This window comes from Coregonus clupeaformis, chromosome 39, assembly GCF_020615455.1.
Source record: "Coregonus clupeaformis isolate EN_2021a chromosome 39, ASM2061545v1, whole genome shotgun sequence".
NCBI lineage: Eukaryota > Metazoa > Chordata > Actinopteri > Salmoniformes > Salmonidae > Coregonus > Coregonus clupeaformis.
The window spans coordinates 8,612,270-8,624,246 of NC_059230.1; the positions used below are offsets into that span (position 1 = coordinate 8,612,270).

The 11,977-nt window shown below is 41.0% G+C and overlaps 1 pseudogene; it reads right to left on the bottom strand.

Annotated features, from left to right (window-relative positions):
* Nucleotides 1-11,131: 11,131 nt before the first annotated feature.
* On the bottom strand, nucleotides 11,132-11,683 carry LOC121554239 (annotated as a pseudogene).
* Between the last annotated feature and the right edge of the window lie 294 nt (nucleotides 11,684-11,977).

Here is an 11,977-nt window from a genome sequence, read left to right on the forward strand (position 1 = left end):
ATCCGTGACAGTAACTCAGTAAAATATTTTAAATTGTTGCACGTTGCATTTATATTTTTGTTCAGTATATAATGTTATTGCTTTATCTGTGACAATCTAATCATTAATTCCATGTCATCAACATTATATGGATTATGTGTCAGTTACTAGTGTAATTATGCTGTATGTAACTATATAAAAAAATGTGTAGTGCACATTTAATCCTTCTCTCTATTTTTCAAGAAACTAATTTAATACAAAGGAGCTCATGTATGACGTTCCTATCAGCGATGACTAAATCACAATAATCTCTTCTAAAAATGTTTGATCCATGAAAATATGACCTGAAGTTCGCCATTATCAGAGATAAAAACTTCACCCACTGCGGAATAAGTCTCCATCAGACGACAAACACGGTGCATTGTGGATAAACAGCAGTGGCAGCGGTGGTGGAATTGTGAGTAGGGAGATTAATAATAACATTTCAGGAATCAAATTAATAACCTTCCTAATCACCCTGGAGGCTTGTCGGAGAGTATGAAAATCAGTCATTTGGCGAAGCAGCTCACAAATAGAAACATCCTTCAGAGCTAATCCCTGGATCGATTCTGATCATCGCATTAATTCTGACAAAACGCTATTGTAGCTATGATACTTTGATACTGCCACACAAAGGAACTGCACCAGGAAACCATGTAAGGCTATAAAATATATGCCCCCACAAAAGCTGAAAAGCCAATTTGGCTTGCATTGTGGATTCAGAGACAATGCTAATACAATACATGTGAATCAGTGGAGTTTCCTCACTATTTATATTTTTCTGGGGAGGACCATCCTACTCAGTGAATTTCAGAAAAATATAAATAGTGAAACATTAAAAAAGTTATCATTTTTAGAGAAAATCCTACTAAATATATTCACGTCACCAAATAACTGATTAAAACACACTGTTTTGCAATGAAGGTCTACAGTAGCCTCAACAGCACTCTCTGGGGTAGCACTATGGTGTTGCCGAAGGACAGCTAGTTTCCGTCCTCCTCTGGGTACATTGACTTCAATATAAAAACTAGGAGGCTCATGGTTCTCACCCCCTTCCTTAGACTTACACAGTAATTATGTTGAATTCCAGAGGAGGTTCTTCAACCTATCAGAGCTCTTGCAGCATGAACTGACATGTTGTCCACCCAATCAAGGATCAGAGAATTACTCTAGTACTGAAAGCATAAGCTAGCTAGCACTGCAGTGCATAAAATGTGGCGAGTAGTTGACTCAAAGAGAGAGAAAGACAATAGTTGAACAGTTTTGAACAAATTAATTGTTTCAGAAATTATGGAGAAGCAACTAATGCAGTTAGCTAATTTAGCCTACTCAAACACCCGGCTCAAACAGAGAGTAATGCTATTTATGTTAGCTAGCTGGCTAAGGCTATCCAACGCTGGAACTCTTCCAAGTCAAGGTAAGCTTTCAGTTTCATTAATTTATTGCCACCGGGGCCCGCCGGTGTAACTGCTAAACTGCTTGCTGTACACTGTACTGCATGATTGTAGAGGGTTTACTAACACGTTAGTTCTATTAGCTATGTTGACTATGACATTAGCTAATATGGTGACAACAATGTAGGCTGTGTGAAGCAGTTAGCGGTTATGGTATGAAGGCTTGGAGAGTTTTTTTTGCGTGGTCACAGACAGCTGTTGTGTTGTGCACTGCAGTCCACAAGCGAAGGGAAAAGGTGAGAGGAGGAATTCTTCAATGAGCAAAGTGATGATAATGTTTGCATGTGGCTGCTATGAAAGTGAACTGTGTGTGTTGGTGATCAGGGGTGTATTCATTCCGCCGATTCTGTTGAAAGCAAACAGAACGAAATGGGGATAGATCTACCTCAATTTGTCCAACAGAAACTATAGTTTTGGTTGCAACTAATGATTATACTAGATGCAGCCAAGGGTGTACAAGGTGTTATTCAATGTGTCACTATCTGCCACCTTGATTCCTCCAATTTGTCTCTCGACATGTCCACCTACGTTATAAACTTTCATTCATAAGCTAGGTTGTAGCAACCTCATGATGGGTATAGGGAACATTTGAGTATTATTGTATCCTAAACCTATCGATGATACATTGAGCTGGGTGAATGGAATATGAATGACAGTCATCCAGTATGCTGTAATAGAAATAAGGCCATGCTCATAAAAAATGTGTCCTCCTCAGTCTTAAACAGCACCAACCACCACTGATGGGATCAATATGGAAATGTTTTCACAATGCTAGAAATAAACATAATATTTAATGATGTTCACAGCTAATATTGGGAATACCCAACATTACTAGAAATACATATAATTCAAACACTAGTGAAACACAATTATGATTTTCATTCCGGTATCATCCAGGTGGGGATTACATAAAATAGTGGATTTACATTTACATTTTAGTCATTTAGCAGACGCTCTTATCCAGAGCGACTTACAGTTAGTGAATACATATTTTTTTTTATACTGGCCCCCCGTGGGAATTGAACCCACAACCCTGGCGTTGCAAACGCCATGCTCTATCAACTGAGCTACATCCCTGCCGGCCATTCCCTCCCCTACCCTGGACGACGCTGGGCCAATTGTGCGCCGCCCATGAGTCTCCCGGTCGCGGCCGGCTGCGACAGAGCCTGGATTCGAACCAGGATCTCTAGTGGCACAGTTAGCACTGCGATGCAGTGCCTTAGACCACTGCGCCACTGGGAGGTATGATAGTTAGTTGCTGGTAAAGGGGTGGAGATGAGAGGTACTGTGTAAGCTCCATCACAGTTGTACATACATACAAAGTTATGCAAACTTCCTCCCTGTATATAAGTGTTGAATATTCAATGAGGCCCCTCCTCCTCTGTGGTTGTTCATCTGCCACTCAGCTTTTTCCCTCTATTCATGAAGCATGCCTCTTTACAAATGGTAATGACACGGAATATGAATACTGCATCAAATTCAGACTTGTCATTATCTCGTGGTAATACCCAGTTTCCCAAGTGCTAGTAGGAAGGCTTATCTTATAATTAGCTGTGATAACAATAGCCACTCTGGAGCAGTCTTCCTGCCTCGCTCACATTGGTCTTGTTTTATCTTGTTTTTAAATGAATGCATGAAATGTTTTTGTAAGGACAGGGGAAATACTATTTTTACTTTGACATGCTCAGTCAGTGCTGTATAAATTTTTTTGGGCTGTGTACTAATTCATTGAAAATCTATATTTTCCATTTCATGAGGATGTCAAATGAATTACTGAGATGAGCATCGTGGAGAGATTGAACTCTAGTATGTCTGTGAACGTAGTTTATCTGAAATAATTTACCAAGGACATTGTAGTAGCTGTTATTTTCACTCAGCTAATGCGACTTCCCTTGCTAATTCAGATTCGAGATATTGTATTGTATTGTGGTTTAGCCTATATCATAGATCCCTTAGGGGTATGGAAAAGTAGATGAATAGGCAGGCAATGCATTACAATAAAGCACACATAAAATGTAATTCAATCCCCCAGGAGTGCTCCACAAGTACCTATCATAGCTATCATTTCTCCAGGTTTTCTTAGGATAAACAGCACCCAGATAGAAGATCCACAGAAGTTTTCTATGGGGTGAGTTCAGGAGGGGCAAAAACGGTGTTTTAATGAATCCCTCAAAATAATGCCAGCCGTGTATTTTGCTAAATGAAATCAGATATTTTTAGAAAGGGATGAGCTCAGCTAATCATCACCCCACTCACAAAAGGAACAAACAATGTATGGGCCTGCTTCAAAATGTCAAGATAACCAATTACCAAATGAAAATGGCAATTTCTGGCTCAATGTTGGCCACTGGTGATGAAACCACCTGGGCTATTGGGGGGCGAAGGGGAGGGAAAAGCAGGGAAAAGTGAATGGATTTTCCAGACTATTCATGGATGGTCATAGAACGTGTAATAGGTGAAACAACAGACGTGTTGTAGCTCATGCCTGGAGTGCCCAAGGTTCTAATGCTTTTCAAAAAGTATTTGGCGTAAAATGAAAGATCCCAAGTCACTGTGCAAATGGACACCATATACATGTAATACTATTTGAAAGATCTCCAGTCATTTTACAAGTGGACGCCATACATGTGATAACATTTGGCAAATAACATTGCCAAACAGATTCATCATGACACCAGTCGTGGGAGTAGAGAGAGTCAACAGTTTTAAGTTCCTCGGCATCCTCATCACAGAGGATTTGACATGGACCAACAACACCTCCAGTCTTGCGAACAGGGCGCAACAGTGTCTCTACTTCCTAAGGCAGCTGAAGAAATTCGTCAGGCTATCCTGGGCCCTCTCCAAATGCTACCACTGAACCATCGAGAGCATCCTGATTGGTTGCATCACAGCCTGGAATGGTAATTGTTCCGTCCATGACCACTTGGTCCTCCAACGGGTGGTGAAGACACGCCAGTACATCACTGGGACCGTTTTCCCACCCATCCAGGACATCTACTCGAAACGGTACGTGAGGAAGACCCGTAGCATCATCAAGGACCCCACACACCCCAACCACAAGCTGTTCACTCCCTTACCGCCGGGCAGGCGGGCATGAGGTCTGATACCAACAGGCTCAGAGACAGTTTCTATCTTCAAGCCATCAGACTGTGGAACACTTGAACTGGACTGACCAAATGCTCTGATTCTCCGCACATTAGCACACATGCACTCATTTACTCACGCACGCACACACCCACACACACACACACATACACGTTCATGCTACACACACATCACGACTGCTGTTAGCAGACTCTTATTATGATTGTAAAATGCTGCACAATTTAAACACCTGCCCCTCAATCCCCTCTTCCCAAAAAACATGTGTAACTATTGGACTATAAATTGTGCGTTCCGGAATTATATTTAAGCTAAAATATTTATTATATTGTATTCTACTTAGCCATTTACTTTATGTTCGTATTCTTATCTTTTATTATTTCATATTGTTGTTGCATTGTCGAAAAGGAACCTGCAAATAAGCATTTCTTTGGATGGTGTACCATGACTATCCCTTACATACGACTAATAAAATGTGAAACTTGGGTTTGGCGTCGAAATCAGAATTCATAAGCAGAAAATAACCCCATACCTACTGTAAAATATGGTGGTGGATCTTTGATGTTATGGGGCTATTTTGCTTCCACTGGTCCTGACGCCATTGTTAGGTCAACGGCATCATGAACTTAGCTAAATAACTGGTTCCCACTGGGCACACACTGGTTGAATCAAGGTTGTTTCCACATAATTTCAATGAAATTACGTTGAACCGATATGGAATAGACATTGAATTGACGTCTGTGCCCAGTGGGTTGCCTCTTCCAGGAGGCTGAAACTTGGCCGCACGTGGATCTTCCAGCAAGACAATAACCTCAAGCATACATCAAAATCCACAAAGAAATAATTAATTGGCCACAAAATCTACATTTTGCAGTGGTCATCTCAGTCTCTGGACTTGAAACACATTGAAAACCTGTGGTTTGATCTGAAGAGGGTAGTCCATAAGCACAGATGAAGGATATCAAGGATCTGGAAGGATTCTGTATGGAGGAATGGTCTAAGATCCCTCCCAATTTACTCTCCAACTCATAAAACAATTTAGAAAAAGGCTCAGTGTCGTTATCCTCGCATGGTGAGGTATTGAAAGCACAGTAGGTTGGTGGCACTTTAATTGGGGAGGACGGGCTCGTGGTAATGGCTGGAGCGCAATTAGTGGAATAGTATCAAATACATCAAACACATGTAGTTTGATGCCATTCCATTTGCGCCGCTCCAGCCATTATTATGAGCCCTACCTTTTTGAGAGAAAATAAAATATTACTTGTTTTAAAAATAATCTCTTTCTCTGAGCAATTGTATTAGTATAAAATAATATAATTTCCCTTTTTTTTGCATACAATATTGTTCCGTATTTGAATTACTTATTCTATACATTAATTTTGATCATCTTTATCAAGAGTGTAAATAATTCCGGACCCCACTGTATATTGCAGTTGGAGATAGACATCATGTCTTAGCGAAAAATGGGCCAAAGAATGACAGCAGATACCTCAGCTAGACAGAGTGCCCAATCGGGGATGTGAGAGAGATAGAAAGAGGGAGAGAGAGGAAAGTGAAGAGTGTGAGAGACGGAGGAGAACATGGAGAGCCCACTATGATGTGAAGAATGGGAGCCATTTTGAAGTTTCATACCTGCTTCAGGGAAGCGTTGAGCTGAGCTGGAAAATATAAATTTATTTTGGGGCTGGCTGGGTGTTTTCTTTCGTTTTTGATTCTCGTCCCCCATGTTTTTGACAGGGAGCTCAGAATCACTGAGCTGTTGTCTTCTTATTTTATACCGAACAGTGGGACAGTACAAACACATCACACATGCACACACACATGCACACACACACACGCACACACACACACACACAAATAAAATAGTGATGGAGAGAGTAGCCTAGCTGTGCACTTAAAAATTACAGGTTCATCTGTCACGTTGACACTTTTTGCTGTAGAGACACTAAATCCACAGAAACAATTGGATGGCAATCTTCTCTGACATAAAAAGGGGAACCCTACCAAACTGCTCCTGACTGACTGACTCTCCGGCCAGCTTTAATGCATGCAAATAACAGACAGCAGTTGACACAGGCAGATTTAGTACGCTTTGCACATTCTTAGGTCACAGGAAGGGGAGGGTAATTCATCGCCATTATTCCTTCCTCCGGATCCCTAATCATGCCTCTAGTGTTACCCTCTCTGACTTGGTAATTTGGGAGGAATAAGCCGGAGCATTGTTTTTATCAGGGGCTTTTTCTGACTGAGACATTTCTTTTCTGACAAGCCCTGGCTAACAGAGGGAGAGGAGAGACGTGGGGAGGGTGGAGCTGTGGCTGGTGCATGTGTTGACACTGGTATTATGAAATGACAGAAAATGGCTGTAGTTTAACCACATCTACTCTTCACCCCTTCATGCTCCCCCTCCTTCAACCTACCGCCACTGCTGCTAGCCTAACATGCATCATCCCATAGAAAAGCTCACAGTAGTTCTCTTTAGGACTTTCTTTAGAAGTTTTGGAGGCTTTGGTATGGCGGCTGGTTACTTGGATGAATCACTGATAGAGATGTGATTGGGTGACTGAATGGGTGGGTGGGGTAATATCTATGTGAGTAATATCTATATGCCCGCGTGCTGGAGGGAGATGACAGAGTTGGGTGCAAGGGGTCAGTGGGGTGTGGGGTAGTTACTGTGCCCCTTCTCTGACCATGGGAACTCCTAGTGGTGGTTGTAACAGTGAATGTTTTTACAAGTGTCCAGGGGGAGTTCCCTGACAAGTGGGTGGCCCATTACAAGGGGGCGTTCCCTGAAAAAAACCCTTCTTTCTTCTCATTGGCACCTGTCTTTGCCCCTTACTTCTTCTTAATGGCTCTATGGTAGACTATGCCGCCAAGACAGACAGACCCTTCTCACGAGAGTTTGACTTTACTTGTCGTGCGTAATAAGGAAATTAACATGAATCAGATGGAGCTCGTGTACATGGTCTTCACTATTTACCACAGCCCCAAAGTAATAATTATGGCTAAACCCCGCTTTGCTCGTGTCAGCGAAACTAAACGTAATTCTAATATGAGCTGTTATTGACTGATCCACCGTAATGTTGTCGGTGTGTTGTTTATTTTTTGTGTGATTTGTAAACAAAGATGGGGGTATGAGAATTGCTGCCAGCTACTGGATGCATGAAATATAATTGATTTTCCCTTATAATACGGTACATTACATTATATTATTCATTACCATCAGCTCCTGTAATCTATACACTGAGTGTACAAAGCATTAAGGTCACTTGCTCTTTCCATGACATAGACTGACCAGATGAATCCAGGTGAAAGCTATCATCCCTTATTGATGTCACTTGTTGGATGAAAAAAATTAAATGTATGCACTCACTAACTGTAAGTTGCTCTGGGTAAGAGGGTCTGCGAAATGACTACAAATGTTTTAAAAAACTTGTTAAATCCACTTCAGTCAGTGTAGATGGTGGTCCTCTGTAGCTCAGCTGGTAGAGCACGGCGCTTGTAACGCCAAGGTAGTGGGTTCGATCCCTGGGACCACCCATACACAAAAAAAATGTATGCACGCATGACTGTAAGTCACTTTGGATAAAAGCGTCTGCTAAATGGCATATTATTATTATTATTAGATGAAGGGAAGAAGAGAGGTTAAAGAAGGATTTTTAAGCCTTGAGACAATTGAGACTTGGATTGTGTATGTGTACCATTCAGAGGGTGAATGGGCAAGACAAAATATTTAATTGCCTTTAAATGGGGTATGGTAATTGATGCCAGGCACACTGGTTTGTGTCAAGAACTGCAACGCTGCTGGTATTTTCACGCTCAACAGTTGTCCATGTGTAACGAGAATGGTCCACCACCCAAAGGACATCCAGCCAACTTGACACAACTGTGGGAAACATTGGAGTCACCATGGGCCAGCATCCCTGTGGAATGATTTCCACAGCTTGTAGAGTCCATGCCGTGACAAATTGGAGGTGTCCTTAATGTTTTGTACACTCAGTGTACTAGCAATGGTTGAAGGGGGGAAGAGATATTGACTATATCCCAGTGTTACAGTGGCTTGCAAAACCTGATTTTTTGGGGGTTTGTATCATTTCTTTTACACAACATGCCTACCTCTTTGAAGATGCAAAATAGTTTTTTAATGTGAAACAAACAAGAAATAAGAAGAAGAAAAAGGAAACTTGAGCGTAAATAACTATATTTATATAGGCTCCCTACTGTTATTTTATTTTACTTCTGCTCTTTTTTTCTCAACACTTTTTTTGTTGTTTTATTCTACTTTTTTATTAAAAATAAATGCACTGTTGGTTAAGGGCTGTAAGTAAGCATTTCACTGTAATGTCTGCACCTGTTGTATTCGGCGCATGTGGCCAATACAATTTGATTTGATTTGATTTGATATAAGCTTAGCACATCTAGCCACAGGGATTTTTGCCCATTATTTAAGGCAAAACTGCTCCAGCTCCTTCAAGTTGGATGGGTTCCGCTGGTGTACAGCAATCTTTAAGTCATACCACAGATTCTCAATTGGATTGAGGTCTGGGCTTTGACTAGGCCATTCCAAGACATTTAAATGTTTCCCCTTAAACCACTCAAGTGTTGCTTTAGCAGTATGCTTAGGGTCATTGTCCTACTGGAAGGTGAACTCCCGTCCCAGTCTCAAATCTCTGGAAGACTGAAACAGGTTTCCCTCAAGAATTTCCCTGTATTTAGAGCCATCCATCATTCCTTCATTTCTGACCAGTTTCCCAGTCCCTGCCAATGAAAAACATCCCCACAGCATGATGCTGCCGCCACCATGCTTCACTGTGGGGATGGTGTTCTTGGGGTGATGAGAGCTGTTGGGTTTGTGCCAGACATAGCGTTTTCCTTGATGGCCAAAAAGCTCAATTTTAGTCTAATCTAACCAGAGTACCTTCTTCCATCTGCTTGGGGAGTCTCCCACATGCCTTTTTGGTGAACACCAAATGTGTTTGCTTATTTTTGTCTTCAAGCAATGGCTTTTTTCTGGCCACTCTTCCATAAAGCCCAGCTCTGTGCAGTGTACGGCTTAAAGTGGTCCTATGGACAGATACTGTGGAGCTTTGCAGCTCCTTCAGGGTTATCTTTGGTCTCTTTGTTGCCTCTCTGATTAATGCCCTAATTTCCTGGTCTGTGAGTTTTGGTGGGCAGCCCTCTCTTGGCAGGTTTGTTGTGGTGCCATATTCTTTCCATTTTTAACAATGGATTTAATGGTGCTCAATTGGATGTTCAAAGTTTCAGATATTTTTTTATAACCCAACCCTGATCTGTACTTCTCCACAACTTTGTCCCTGACCTGTTTGGAGAGCTCCTTGGTCTTCATGGTGCCGCTTGCTTGGTGGTGCCCCTTGCTTAGTGGTGTTGCAGACTCTGGGGCCTTTTAGAACAGGTGTATATATACTGAGATCATGTGACAGATCCTGTGACACTTAGATTGCACAAAGTGGGACTTTATTTAACTAATTATGTGACTTCTGAAGGTAATTGGTTGCACCAGATCTTATTTAGGGGCTTCATAGCAAAGGGGGTGAATACATATGCACGCACCACTTTTCCGTTATTAATTTTGTAATTTGTAATTTTTTTAGTTATTTTTTTCATTTCACTTCACCAATTTGGACTATTTTGTGTATGTCCATTACATTAAATCCAAATAAAAATCAATTTAAATTACAGATTGTAATGCAACAAAATAGGAAAAATGCCAAGGGGTATGAATACTTTTGCAAGGCACTGTCAACACAATATACATTTGTTTTTAATACCAGTGTGTTATCCAATTACCACAGTTGTAATAATAATCAATAAGGAGTTAATCAAAATGATATATGCCATTTAGCTATTGCTTCCTTAATTAATATAGCAATATATTTGTACCAAATCAAAGTGTCAACTACTGTGTGGTGACAAAGTTCAACAGATCTGACTGGGTTTGTGACGTTTCTATTATTATTATTATTATTATTATTATTATTATTATTATTGTTATTATTATTATTATTATTATTATTATTGTTATTATTATTATTATTATTATTATTATTATTATTTTTATTATTATTATTATTATTATTATTATTATTATTATGTTTCGAGAGGGAGAGAACTTCACATTTAATATACCAGATTACATTGTACTTCTCAAACACACCCAAATGTATAAAAAAATCTATAGCTGCAAACATGATTTTTTTTTTTACTTCAGATCAGCCAGTTTAACAGAACGACATTAGATCTGATCATGTGATGCAACAATCCAATATTGTGATTTATTTTATTTGTGTATTGCTCCAATACCCTTACCAAAAGAACAATGCTTTTTTGTTGATATCCCTCCCCCACACCGCCCTGATAAAGTCCCCCTGATTAAAGGGACTTTTATCAGGGACTTTTATGAGGGCCCCATGGAAGGCCAAAGCGCTAGATATAGAGCATTGACCGTCACAGTGTGTTTGACCTGACATGATACAAAGAGGTATTTGACTGATTGCATACTCCTGTCCAGTGGCTGTTTGTCAACCTGCCAGTCTGAGTCACCACTTCATGATGGAGATGTAGGTGAAGAGGAGCAAGATGACAAAGAAGTCATCCATGAAGCCTAGCAGGCTGAACAGGGCCTTGGGGATGAAGTCCAGCGGAGAGGCCAGGTAGATAAGCGCCCCACCAGACACAGGATACGTCCAGAAGAGGCCACCCACAGAGAACATCTCCCTGAAGGCGTGGCGCAGCAGTGTGGGGACGTCCCGCAGGGCGATCCATGAGAGATCTGGGCTGGCCTGAGAACCACCGGTTGTAGTTGCTGAGATCCCGCAAGATGAGTATCCACTCAGCCTGCCCATCCTGGACCTACTGCAGTGAGGTGTGGTCTTGAAAGAGCAGGAAAAGCAATGTAACCATTTCTCCACAGATGGGACAGTTAATAGCACCAAGCCAAATCTCAGACCGCCAATACACAATTATACCGGAACAACTGAAGCCTGGGCTCAGCTGGGTTTTTCCTGCTCTGACTGAAGCTACTCCCAAACAGCACACACATGCTCCTGGTTCTCTGGGTGGATGTTTTGTTGATCATCTCTGCAGAGCATTCTTAGAAGTCCAATAGTTTTCATCCATTACACCCACTCATATCCTGCACTACCTATCCACTACACAAACATGCAACATGGGCCTGATGGGTTTGTCCGAGTAGAATCCCCTTAAGTGTCCCCTTCTCCCAGTCCCCACGTAACCTGCTTGAGACAAAATAAGCACCGGTTTAATAAATGTCAATCTTTCCGCTTCAGTTTAATAACATTGAACCTAATAGAGATTTATTAAATATCAATTGAAAGAAATTATGTTACAATTGTGTCATATTTCAATATTGTGTTGAAACGTTC